We start from the raw sequence: 14,349 nt of genomic DNA, 5'->3' as shown, positions 1-14,349 counted from the left end.
ACAGGGATCATGGCCCTTAACAACATATGAGACCACATTCCTGATTGGGCGATCATTCACCTAGTTAGGAAACTGTACCCGTGAACATCTGGTAGCTATTTGTATTGCAGGTATTACACTGTCAGTTCAGCCAATATAATTAAAAATCCAAAATGTTATGAACATTTTTAAAAATTGCTAATATTGTTTAAAACACTCAAAATACTTAAGAAAAGTTTAATGCCAGTTCCTTCACAGCAGGAACTTATAATAGCATATAAATGTTTACAGCAGTCTCATGAAATTCATTTCATCATTTTTAGTGGAGGTTTTAACTTGTTTAAAATAATGCTATAATAGCAGAGAAAGGAATTTAATGTGAACATTTTAAGCATGACATGCTATTATCACAATGTAATTTACCGGCCTTAATGATTAAGGAGAGCAATTACGGGCTGCTGGAGAAGTAATGCTACAACCAGTTTCATTAGGTTGAAAATCTATTCATATTCAAATAGGGCAGCATCTTTTGTCTTTGCATTATTCAAATCAACTGAAAAGGCAGCTCCCCCCACCCCCACCCATCATGGTCAGTTTGTTAGTCTACTTCCCATTGTGGAACTGTGACATACAGGTCAGCAAGTTCACAGCTTCAATCTCTGGGATGTGTTAAGTGAGTGCATTTTTTTTTATTCGTTCATGGGATGTGGGCGTCGCTAGCAAGGCCAGCATTTATTGCCCATCCCTAATTGCCCTTGAGAAGGCGGTGGTGAGCCGCCTTCTTGAACCGCTGCAGTCCGTGTGGTGATGTGCTGTTAGGAAGGGAGTTCCAGGATTTTGACCCAGCGACGATGAAGGAATGGCGATATATTTCCATGTCGGGATGGTGTGTGACTTGGAGGGGAACGTGCAGGTGCTTTTCTTCCCATGTGCCTGCTGCTCTTGTCCTACTAGGTGGTAGAGGTCGCGGGTTTGGGAGGTGCTGTCAAAGAAGCCTTGGCGAGTTGCTGCAGTGCATCCTGTAGATGATACACACTGCAGCCACAGTACACGGTGAAGGGAGTGAATGTTTAGGCTGGTGGCTGGGGTGCCAATCAAGCAGGCTGCTTTGTCCTGGACGCTGTCGAGTTTCTTGAGTGTTGTTGGAGCTGCACTCATCCAGGCAAGTAGAGAGTATTCCATTACATTTCTGACTTGTGCCTTGTAGATGGTAAAAAGGCTTTGGGGAGTCAGGAGGTGAGTCACTCGCCGCAGAATACCCAGCCCCTGACCTGCTCTTGTAGCCACAGTATTTATGTGGCTGGTCCAGTTAAGTTTCTGGTCAATGGTGACCCCCAGGATGTTGATGGTGGGGGATTCGGCGATGGTAATGTCGTTGAATGTCAAGGGGAGATAGTTAGACTCTCTCTTGTTGGAGATAGTCATTGCCTGGCATTTGTCTAGCCCAAATGTTACTTGCCACTTATCAGCCCAAGCCTGGATGTTGTCCAGGTCTTGCTGCATGCAGGCACGTCTGCTTCACTATCTGAGGGGTTGGGAATGGAACTGAACACTGTGCAATCATCAGCGAACATCCCTATTTCTGACCTTATGATAGAGGGAAGGTCATTGATGAAGCAGCTGAAGATGGTTGGGCCTAGGACACTGCCCTGATGAACTCCTGCAGCAATGTCATGGGGTTGAGATGATTGGCCTCCAACAACCACTACCATCTTCCTTTGTGCTAGGTATGACTCGAGCCACTGGAGAGTTTTCCCCTGATTCCCATTGACTTCAATTTTACTAGGGCTCCTTGGTTCCACACTCGGTCAAATGCTGCCTTGATGTTAAGGGCAGTCACTCTCACCTCACCTCTGGAATTCAGCTCTTTTGTCCATGTTTGGACCAAGGCTGTAATGAGGTCTGGAGCCGAGCGGTCCTGGCAGAACCCAAACTGAGCATCGGTGAGCAGGTTATTGGTGAGTAAGTGCGCTTGATAGCACTGTCGACAACACCTTCCATCACTTTGCTGATGATTGAGAGTAGACTGATGGAGGGGCAATTGGCCGGATTGGATTTGTCCTGCTTTTTGTGGACAGGACATACCTGGGCAATTTTCCACATCTCAGCCAAGATGGTGGTAGGGGCAGTACAATGGATTTTAGTCTCTAGGAGAGTAGACAAATCAGGCAGTGTTCCTGCTCCTAGTTCCTAATCAGTCACTTCTGCTGGGAAGTGCATGTGAAGACATGGGGGTCAATTTTCGGATGGCCGAGTGGGTGCGTTCGTGGCGGGGGGCTGCTAAAACTGGGGATTCCCAGGGAAGGTCGGGATCCCGGCTCTAACCCGCCCACTTCTAGGTTCCCCAATGACGCGCATAGATGCGCGTGCAGCCCCCACATGCGGGACTCCCACCGGCAATTAAAGATGGAGGGATCCCACTTAAACCAATTAATTACATAGTTCAGGTCGTTAGCAGACCTGATTGGGAGGATATTTTCGGAGGGGTGGGATTTTCATGTCAACTGAGCGTGTTTCCCGTACTGGGGGAAATTTTCCCAGTTGAAACAAATGTGTTGCAGCCACCAGCCTCTGAGAGCTGCAAAGGTCCATTTGACAGTTCGAGGGGGGGAGACCCTCACTCATTGCAGGAGGTGACTCTGTCACGTTGGACAAAGTTTGGTCTGCACCACCCTCCTTCTAACACTAAAATTCACCAACTTGCAACCTCAACCTCGGTGTGCAGACACATTTACCTACCTTGTGGACCCCCTCAAACATACATCTTCCGGATGGGGGCCGCCATAGCTGCAGTCATGACCTCCTCGGAGGACGAACAGCATCACCAGCCTCGCCGGCCACGCCGTCCACCTCAGACACGTGGAGCTCCACAACACAGTGCTGTGACACATCCACCTGTACAGCAGGAGGGAGGGCAACCGCAGAGAGAGATGCGTCGCAGAAGGCACTACCCTCGCCACAGGGTCTACAGACCGAGGCTCAGCTTCCTGGACCTCTCTGAGGAGCAGTACACACGGAGGCTCAGAGTCACTCGACATGTAGTCATGGACATCTGCAGCCTCCTTGATGCCGAGCTGCTCCCGGCTGGCCCGAGCACCATCTTCTTACCCGTCGCTGTCAAAGTCACCACTGCCCTCAACAACTTCTCCTCCGCATCCTTCCAGGGTGCCAACGGGGACATCGTCGGCGTCTCTCAGCCATCTGCACAAAACAGCCCTGCAAATACACCTACACCCACTCTGCAGTGACCCAGTGGGTGGCATCAGTTGTGGGTCTTCATGGTGATCCTCAGGAAAGGGAATTATTGCACAAACCAGACAAGATTTGCAAAGACGTAGCAGTAGTGGTGATACCAAAATTTAATGTGGTTGGCAAAACAAACAAAACTAAATGAAAAACATGAAATTCTGTCATACACCCTTGTGCATCCTCTTTGTGCTCACAAAACCTTAGCCGTACGTTTACGGGAACCCCTACATGGTGCTACCCCTGTGGCTTCAGCAGAGGTAGTGGCAGGTTGCTCTTCTCCATGCCCTGACCGATGAGATGCTTTGCGCGGATGCCCTCTGGGTTTCGGTGCCCGTGAGGGCCCCTCCAAAGACTGCTCCACCTGCACCTGTGTAGGGGGAGACTCGGCCACCTGGAGAGGAGGCAGCATTGTGGGTACTGGTTGAGAGGGGGGCAACGGGTGAGACATGGGAGCGCTTTGAGTGGTGTCCCCACTTACATGTCCCCTTTCGCCATCATCCCTCTCCTGAGCCTTCTGGCATCTCTTCTCCTATCAAGGCAAAACACAGAGAGGCGTGATTGAATGATGGTTGCATAGTGACCCACTGCATGCGTTGATATGGGTGGGGGTGACCGTGAGGAGATGCATGGAAGGGTGCGTGTGAGACATAGCCATGAGATTGTATGAGGGTTGGGTTGCGTGATAGTGTTCGAATGGGAACTGGGGCGGTGAATAAGTGCAGGCAAGGTGAGGACGATGGTTGAGTGGATGTGAGGAGTGATGTGGTGGCAGTGCAGATAGAGTTGTGTGGTGGGTGGAGGTGATGTGGAAGACGGAGTGTGGGAGAATGCGTAAGTATACTCATTTTGGCTGACCTGGTTAGGTCATTAAAGCGCTTCTTGCACTGGATCCGGGTTCGGGAGATGTTACTGCTGCTGCTGACCTCCTCTGCCACATCGAGCCAGACCTTCTTGGTGGCAGAGGCAGGCCACTACCTCCCGTCCGCTGGGAAAAACATTTCCCTCCTCCTCCTGACTCCATCGAGCAGCACCTGGAGTGAGGAGTCTGAGAATCTTGGAACAGCCTTGCCTCTGGGCTGCTCCATGCTGCCAATTTGGTTCTTTGCTGCAGGAGGAGCATTGGAGGACTGCCCCTTTAAATAGGGCTCGTCCTGCTGACAGCCTGTGATGCGGGTGCGCAGTGCGCCCGCTGCGCAGGTCTGGAATGGGAAACCCAGAAGTACGCGTAAGTACGTTCAATTAGGCTGCAATCACGTGCCGAGCACACCAGTTTCACTGGGCGCGTTACCCACGCGCCCAGTCGACCCCCTGCTGGCAATCTGCCTCCCTCCTAATATTGGGCCCATGATTAGGCTCAACTGCCTCCCACCCACAGTTGGATATACTGATACTGGCAAGACTGACATTTGATAATTAGGCATTGAAATATGAAGGCATCAGAGTGCCTGGGAATTGACGAGTGAAAGCAATAATGCAAATTATATTCCTGTTATTAATGCAGAGATTTCCAAACGATGTTCCAGCACTTTAACTTCCAGTTCTGTTCCAGGAAAAGACGTCTCTGTTTTATACGGATCATGTGATTCCTGTTCTTTTCACTCTCTGTACCTTTTGAAAAGCTGCAGCAAAAATTGAACCGAATGATATTGCTGGAGAGACCATTAGTTGCAATTATGGTTGCTATGGTAACCTTATATGTTTTTGGTAGCTGTTTGTGAAGATGTCCTGATCATTGAATTTCACAATGAGAATGAGATTTAGGATTAGGGTCAAACGATACCCTACTTTGTTGGAACAATCACTCCAAAATGTTATTAAAGAAAGATGTGGGCCAAAGCAAATATTTTTCTCAAAGCTCTGTATTCATGAAAATTATTTCCTAAAATGGCTCAAGGTGCTTGCAGGCAATAATAGTTTTACAAGGAGACACATGATTTATTATAAATCACCACCATCAAGAAAGGAGGGGAGAAAAATTGAGGGTCAGGGGGAAGGAGTACACAGGTACAGCTGTACTATCTCCTTTACTGGAAATTATATCCAGTAATGACACTCATTCTAAGGGTATGCCACATCTAGTGAGCTTAAGAAAAAATATTTTACAACAGAGAAAAATAATCTGAAACAATTGGAGAAAAGGGATTGCTGGGGAGCAGCAGCTGAGTTTTAAGTCGAAAAATCTGGGCAAGGGGCCCAGGAGCTGGATTTATTTTTTCATTAATAAAAATAGAGAGATTGGGGAAGCCAAGTCAGTAATCTCACTGACACAACTGGAACACAGGCAGCTGCATCTAAATAATTTTTAAAAATATATTTGTTCTTGGTATGTTGGCAACGCTGGCAAGATGGCATTTATTGCCCATCCTAGTTGCCCTGAGAAGGTGGGGGTGGGCCTTTTTCATGAACCATGGCAATCATTGTGGTGATGGTGCCCCCACAATGGGGGATGTTGTGCAATCTGTCCACTGCAGATGCTCAAAATGCAATACAAATGGAAGTGTTAGGTGGCAGAATACGATGGTTACTGTAACTGTCTGGTTATTTTTGTTCTTTAATATAGAGAATGTGTGACTTCAGGCAGGGTGGTAAGGCATCAAACCTGTAATTTGCAATTTACACCATGTGGCTGCTTATTAAACTATTTGAGCTAATTTAACAGGGAGTACTATCCTGTGGTACCCTGTTCATGAGTAAGTCTCCTATAATGAGGGAATCTCATTCTCAGCACTGACACCTTTTCGAAAAAGTAATCTCATCCCATCGGGCCCCTAATGAGGCAGCCCCACCTTCAGGACTGCATTTAGAGGAGGAGTTAAACGACCAGGGCCTCATTTAGAGAAATGTCATCATAAGAATCCACTATAAAACAATTACAAATGTTTAACATTAATTCTAATACATTGGCCGAGAAATTCGGGCGCGCCCATATTTAGGCACGCGGGGGCACAAGGAACAATCCCTGCGGATGAATGACGATACCCGAGGTGCCCCCAATATTGGGCCTTGGGGTAATTGGTAGACGGGGTGGGGCTGCCCGGGTGGTTTTAACGTGGAACATTCCTGTTCCTCCCGTATCCACATTCAAGTAAGTATGGGAGCCTTCCTGTCGGTTAGCACCACATTGTGTTGTGCGAGTTCAGCACATGGCAAATCAAGTGCTGGGGCGTTTGAAAATCGAGAACGGATGCTGCAAGAATCGCAACATCCTAATTTAAATAATGTCCCCCTTCTGCGTGTCTTCATTTAAAGGGTACATATTGACGACATTACCAGAGCAACTGGTTAGGAGGAGGTACTAATCCAGTCAGAGGAGGTGCGCTGGATTTCCACCTGCCAGTCTGCCCCAGTGCTGACTCCATCCAAATCTAATTAATGGGCTTATTTGTATTAAGGGGGTGGGCACCTGTGCATTTCCAGTGCTTCACAGGTGTCTGACTCATAGAGAATTTTGGAGAAACACCTGTGTACATTGTGGAGAACGGGCCCTGTGTACGTTACGGAGAACGGGCCCTGTGTACGTTACGGAAAACGAACCCTGTGTACATTGTGGAGAACGGGCCCTGTGTACGTTGTGGAGAACGGGCCCTGTGTACGTTATGGAGAACGGGCCCTGTGTACGTTATGGAGAACGGGCCCTGTGTACGTTATGGAGAACGGGCCCTGTGTACGTTGTGGAGAACGGACCATGTGTACGTTATGGAGAACGGGCCCTGTGTACGTTGTGGAGAACGGACCCTGTGTACGTTGTGGAGAACGGACCCTGTGTACATTATGGAGAACGGACCCTGTGTACATTATGGAGAACGGACCCTGTGTACGTTATGGAGAACGGGCCCTGTGTACGTTATGGAGAACGGACCCTGTGTACATTATGGAGAACGGACCCTGTGTACATTATGGAGAACGGACCCTGTGTACATTATGGAGAACGGACCCTGTGTACATTATGGAGAACGGACCCTGTGTACATTATGGAGAACGGACCCTGTGTACATTATGGAGAACGGACCCTGTGTACATTATGGAGAACGGACCCTGTGTACGTTATGGAGAACGGACCCTGTGTACGTTATGGAGAACGGACCCTGTGTACATTATGGAGAACGGACCCTGTGTACATTGTGGAGAACGGACCCTGTGTACATTGTGGAGAACGGACCCTGTGTACGTTACGGAGAACGGACCCTGTGTACGTTACGGAGAACGAACCCGTGTACATTGTGGAGAACGGGCCCTGTGTACGTTACGGAGAACGAACCCGTGTACATTACGGAGAACGGATCCCGTGTACATTACGGAGAACGGGAAATTAGTCTCCACTTGGAGAAGCAAGGATTAATCAGGGATAGTCAACATGGCTTTGTCAAGGGAAGATCATGTCTGACTAATTTGATTGAATTTTTTGAGGGGGTGACTAGGCGTGTGGATGAGGGTAACGCAGTGGATGTGGTATTCATGGATTTCAGTAAGGCCTTCTATAAAGTCCCCCACAGGAGACTGGTCAAGAAGGTACGAGCCCATGGAATCCAGGGTGCCTTGGCACTTTGGATACAAAACTGGCTTAGTGGCAGAAGGCAGAGGGTGATGGTCGAAGGTTGTTTTTGTGACTGGAAGCCTGTGGCCAGTGGGGTACCACAGGGATCGGTGCTGGGTCCCTTGCTGTTTGTGGTCTACATTAATGACTTGGATATGAATGTAAAAGGTATGATCAGTAAGTTCGCTGATGATACAAAAATTGGTAGGGTGGTAAATAGCGAGGAGGATAGCCTCAGTCTGCAAGACGATATAGATGGGTTGGTCAGATGGGCGGAACAGTGGCAAATGGAATTTAACCCGGAAAAGTGCGAGGTGATGCACTTTGGAGGGACTAACAAGGCAAGGGAATACACAATGAATGGGAGGACCCTAGGCAAGACAGAGGGTCAGAGGGATCTTGGTGTGCAAGTTCACAGATCCCTGAAGGCGGCGGAACAGGTAGATAAGGTGGTAAAGAAGGCATATGGGATACTTGCCTTTATTAGCCGAGGCATAGAATATAAGAGCAAGGAGGTTATGATGGAGCTGTATAAAACACTGGTTAGGCCACAGCTGGAGTACTGTGTGCAGTTCTGGTCGCCACACTACAGGAAGGATGTGATCGCTTTGGAGAGGGTGCAGAGGAGATTCACCAGGATGTTACCAGGGCTGGAGCGCTTCAGCTATGAAGAGAGACTGGGAAGATTGGGTTTGTTTTCCTTGGAGCAGAGGAGGCTGAGGGGGGACATGATTGAGGTGTACAAAATTATGAGGGGCACAGATAGGATGGATACGAAGGAGCTTTTTCCCTTCGTTGAGGGTTCTATAACAAGGGGACATAGATTCAAGGTAAAAGGCGGGAGGTTTAGAGGGGATTTGAGAAAGAACTTTTTCACCCAGAGGGTGGTTGGAATCTGGAACTCACTGCCTGAAAGGGTTGTGGAGGCAGGAACCCTCACAACATTCAAGAAGCATTTGGATGAGCACTTGAAATGCCATAGCATACAAGGCTACGGACCAAATGCTGGAATATGGGATTAGAGTAGACAGGGCTGATGGCCGGCGCGGACACGATGGGCCGAAGGGCCTCTATCCGTGCTGTATAACTCTATGACTCTATGACTCTAACGGGCCCCGTGTACGTTGTGGAGAACGGACCCCGTGTACGTTACAGAAAATGGACTCCGTGTACGTTACGGAGAACGGGCCCCGTGTACGTTGTGGAGAACGGGCCCTGTGTACGTTGTGGAGAACGGGCCCTGTGTACATTGTGGAGAATGGACCTTGTGTACATTACGGAGAACGGACCCCGTGTACATTACGGAGAACGGGCCCCGTGTACGTTGTGGAGAATGGACCTTGTGTACATTACGGAGAACGGACCCCGTGTACATTACGGAGAACGGATCCCGTGTACGTTGCGGAGAATGGACCTTGTGTACATTACGGAGAACGGACCCCGTGTACATTACGGAGAACGGGCCCCGTGTACGTTGCGGAGAACGGGCCCCGTGTACGTTGCGGAGAACGGGCCCCGTGTACATTACGGAGAACGGACCCCGTGTACGTTGCGGAGAACAGGCCCTGCGTACGTTACAGAGAATAGGCCCTACTTATGCTATAGAGAACAGGCCCTGTGTATGTTATAGAGAACGGGCCCTGTGTTTGTTATAGCATACAGATCATGTGTATGTTATAGAGTTTTTATAGGCAGGACCAAAACTTAAAAAACAATTGAACTAACTTACATTGTTCTTTCATCAGCAAATACCTTTGCAAGAGTTGCTTATTGTTATCAAAGAAATCCTGCTTATACATCACATATAAATTCAGGGCATTTTAATCCACTGGTTCCTTATTTGAGTAGTGATAGAGTCCTTCCAGGATTTCCCTTCTTTATGTTAACCGCTTTGCTGTTGTTCTGCTTCTTGTGTTTTCTCTTAGGTACACTGGGAAACATATAAATAAAAGAGGTTCAGCTGCCCCAATCTCTCAGCACCTATTACAAAATAATCAATGTCAAAATTTTAAGTGTCATAATAAATACAGAAGGTAAAAGGCACCAGCCATAAATAAATAAGGATTAGCAGACAATGTCGATGTTACACAGAATAGCAGACCCTTTGCCCATATGTTAACTGTTAGAACTATTCTCTGTGTAGTTATTATGTGCAGTGAAACAGTAATAATCTGCAAGCACTGATGCAAATGCCAGAGAGCAGGAAATGACTGATAGGATCTAATGACTTCAGAAACAATTTTACCCATTTTCTAGTTTATTTAAAAGAGAAATTCAACTCTTTTTAATAGGCTGTCCCTTCATGTTTGTGGTTTTGAAGAATTTTTACTTAGCGAGTCAAATTCCTGGAACAGTCTGCACCAATACAGCCGTTGCGAAAAAGACTCAATTTGCGACAGCCTTAACTATTTTTCCCTGCAGGATTATGAAAGTGGCTCTTCTGCTCCAATAATACACTGCTCCCTTCCCATGAAGATTTTGCCACTTTAAAAAGGGTTGGGTTTGACATTAAGACATTCAGCTTCCTAAGGTTAGAACACGGTTGACAGTGTTGTGTGTAGATTGTAATTGGCAGCTGCTCCTGCATTGCAGCTCTAATCAGTCTGTGGTTCAAATCACTTGTCATTGGATCTGGAATGTAAGTAAACTATTAAAATGTGTCATTTTTCAAAGGCACATTTCATATTTGTGCAAGTTTCTGTAATTGTTAGAAAAGTTAACATTTAGGATGGAAGATTTTTATTTACTTTAGTTACAGAATATGCTAGAATATATTTGTGAGAATTGAAAGAATGTTTTAGAAGTTTCTGGATGAAACTGGAACAATCTAATTAATTTACAAATTGCATTCTATTGTTTGATGTTCCATGCGACTACTCCATATAATCAAACCCCACATGGGTGTGTGAACATGTGAATGGAAATTTGCTACTACAAACAATATTAGGTCAAGGTGAGGAAGAGAAGGTGGCATGTGTGAGAGAGAGAGAGAGGCAGACAGAAGGATAGAGACAGATATATGTTAGATAATTAGACATTGGAAGATTTGAGTGCCTCTTAATTGGTTACAAAGCAACGCAGTCCCTCTATGTACAAAACCTCATGGTGTAGGCCAAGTTCTTTCTTTGATGGGCTCCTAAATTTGGCTGGTGCCTTTTACCTTCTGTATTTAAGGATTATCTCCTAAAAATGTATTTGCCCTAAAAAAAATCTATGTTTGCCTCTCTTGTTAAAGAAAAGCAACATTTCCCAAATTTGGGAGATAGTTTAAGAGACAGTGGCAGATTCTTTACAGAATGATCTTTCATTTGAAAGCTGCCTATTTTAACAGAAGGATGATTTGTTAGGTTGGGGGGTTGGGTAGATGATTGTGAGGGGGGAAATGGTTTAAACAGTTAATCATGAAATATCTGGTTCATGCTGTCGAGTCGTTAGCATCTTGAGCCTCCCTTATTCTCTCACCTCGACCAGTTTCTTTTTCCCCTGAGGCCTATGTTTGCTGTTCGTGAATAAGGAGCTCCGAATATCCTTGCATGAAGCAACTTAGGCACAGTAACTGTTGGGTAATTTTTGTACTATAGTTGTGTTATGAAACAAACCCAGAGACTTGTTGATTGTGCAAAATACTAGGTATAATCTCAGGTGCTAAATTGCCATAATAAATCCATTCAAATTATTCCCAATGAAATCAGATGATAACAGTTCAAATTCCCATTGGCCATTGTCCAGCTCACAAAGCAAAGATGCTCATTAGCAGGAGGAATTAACTCATAAATTGCAGCAATAAAGAGATCACAGTAGGAAAGTTATGTTAGTAATGAGTAGGGGTGACAAGGTGATGGGACTTATACATCCAGTGACTTATATGTTAGATTGTATGTTAAATAAGATGACGCAGGGATGGAACTTTTAACTGCGGTGGGGGCGATAGCAGATCGGCCGTTTGTTACACATCCTACGAAATTTTCCTTTCCATTGATATAAATTATTATTCATACTTTTAAACCCATTGGGGGTTCATTTGGATAGGGCCCGAAACCGGGCGCGGGTATTGCGATTAACCTGTGCCCGGTACTTCCTTCACAGGCAAGACGAGACATTCACCCAGTCACAGTATTCACTTGAAAGCAGCGTTCCAAATCAGCTTTGCCATGAGGATTCAAGGACATTCGCACTTTTCACCAGCAGGGGGAGTCCCAATCTCTTAAAGGCAGGCTATCTCTCTGACAGCCTGCCAAAATCTCTTAAAGGTAGCTGGTACCTGTTATTTGCTAAAAATAACAGTCTGCTGTCTGCACAGAGTCTGAACGGAGATCAGACATCACACACGTAAAACACAGATGCAGGTCCCGTCCTTATGTTTAAAACTGTTGAGTTATGTTAAAACATTGAATAAAGGTTGCACACCACTAAATCCCACATCCTCCAATCTGCATGCCAGACCTCACCAATCTGCAGGTCCAAGTTGGTACCAGGCCTGCCAGAGAGCGTGCACCAAGGTACTCTGCTGATGCACTAGAGACCTTGGTGCAAGAGGGGACAGAAGGCGGGGCATCCTATATCTGCGGGGGTGGGGGGGATGGGGGTGCAAGAAGCCCTCCAGGCATACGCTCAAAAGGCAATGGGAGGCAATAGGGGACACAGTCAATGCCAGTTGCATAGCACCACGAATGTGGATGCAGTGCAGGAAGAAAGTTCAATGCTTTGACTAGAGTGGTCAAGGTGAGTGAGGTCAACTGTCAAGTGACATCACATACCAGCTGCACCACTAGCCTCATCCACTGCACCATGCACTATACCCCCTATCACCCACATACCAACAAACTCTTTCCATCAATACTCAACTCTTCCAATCAGATGTTTCCTCTCACCCTTACACATTACCACTGTTGCAAGCCACACACCCACAACTCACAGGCCACACACACTGGCAGCTATTCAACCATGACAGACACATCACCCAGACACACGTCCCGCTTTCTTGCAGGAGAAGATGGCACATAACAGGAGGTAGCAAGCGGCAGTGGCATTTAGCCCCTTGAGCCTGTTACACCATTCAATGAGATCATGGTTGACCTGTGACCTAACTCCATATACCCGCCGAAGCCCCATATCCCTTAATACCCTTGGTTCACAGAAATCTATCAACCTCAGATTTAAAATTCACAATTGAGCTAGCATCAACTGCTGCCTGCAGAAGAGCATTCCAAATTTCTCCCACCCTTTGTGTGTAGAAGTATTTCTAAACTTCACCTGGCTCTAAATGTTAGGCTATGTCCCCTCGTCCTAGTATTCAAGTGTAGGAGACCTCCAAAAACAGTTACAAATGCATCAGCAGCTAGAAGCAATAATCCAGCAACTAACCTGAAAATCCTGCATGGTCCCTTTAGATAGTGCTGATGGAGGGGTCCTCCATGCACTCTAAGACATGTTCAGATGGTCGTGGTTAAGATAGTGCGTTGAGTGGACCGTTAGACACCATTTTGGGACTTATCACTTTAAATCAGCATTGCACACTGATCGAACACATTTTCTCCTTACTTTATATGCTGCCGGCGTTCGTTATTTGAGTATGCGCTATACCCTTTACCAAGATGACGTCCGGCGCACGTGCATGCGCATCCAAGTCGCCATCTTGGATGTTCGAGAGGCTGTGTAGTGCCGAAACAACGGGCGCTAGATGGCCCAATTTCTAGCCCATATTCCTAAGTCTGCAGAAAGGGAACCCCTCATTTAAAATGAAAACACATTTCAGGGTCCCAGTCTTTTGTACAGCAGCTCATCTCTTAAATTGTGCACCTTGTGAAAAAGCACAACATTTTAGCACTGATACTTACACAGGTATTCATCTCATCTCATCAGCAAACACGAGCTAAAAGCTTCCCAATCCCATTCCTCATAATAGCTCACTCTGTTTTCTCATATGTGGAGAAATTAGCCTTACTGCTTATTAACCAATGAATATTTTATTCTTAGGGATGACGCATGCAAGGATAGATTCATTGCTCACCCATCGCTACTTGACCTGAGAAGGTGTGAGCTGCCTTCTTGCTTCATAGCAATTACTTTTCTACCTCAGAAGGCATTGAATCAACGAATACAAGCCTAGTCTATGTAACCTGTCCTCATAATTTATCCCTTTTAGCCCCAGTATTATTCTGGTGAATCTGCGCTAAACCCCCTCCGAGGCCAATATATCCTTCCTGAGGTGCAGTGCCCAGAACTGAATGCAGTATTCTAAATAGGATCGAACCAGAGCTTTCTATAACTGTAATATAACTTCCACTCATTTGTATTCCAGCCCCCTTGAGATAAGGGCCAACATTGCATTTGTCTTTTTAATTTTTTTTTGTACCTGTACACTAGCTTTTCGTGATTTCTGTACTTGGACCACTAAATCTCTCTGCTCATCCACAGTTCCTAGTTTCTCGCTGTTTAGAAAATACTTTGATCTAACTTTCTTAGGTCCAAAGCAGATGACCTTACACTTCCTCACATTGAACTCCATCTGCCACAGTTTTGTCCACTCACTTAATCATGGAAATCTTGTCATGAGCATGTGCATAAAACTGAGATTCATAATTCTT

The 14,349-nt window shown here is 46.3% G+C and overlaps 1 protein-coding gene across 4 annotated transcripts in view; it reads left to right on the top strand.

Annotated features, from left to right (window-relative positions):
- arhgap36 (Rho GTPase activating protein 36) overlaps window positions 1-14,349 on the top strand; it is a 103,257-nt gene that overhangs the window by 16,295 nt on the left and 72,613 nt on the right. The window contains exon 1 of one of the 4 annotated variants that reach the window (XM_067997032.1): window positions 10,373-10,400. The exons of the other annotated variants lie outside the window; for them this stretch is intronic. The gene's annotated coding sequence lies outside the window, so the exon portion shown is untranslated. Of the gene's footprint in view, window positions 1-10,372; window positions 10,401-14,349 lie in introns of those variants that run through there. 4 annotated transcript variants of the gene reach the window in all.

Source organism: Heptranchias perlo, chromosome 15 (genome assembly GCF_035084215.1).
Source record: "Heptranchias perlo isolate sHepPer1 chromosome 15, sHepPer1.hap1, whole genome shotgun sequence".
In the NCBI taxonomy this organism is placed as follows: Eukaryota; Metazoa; Chordata; class Chondrichthyes; order Hexanchiformes; family Hexanchidae; genus Heptranchias; species Heptranchias perlo.
This window is presented reverse-complemented; position numbering and strand designations above follow the sequence as displayed.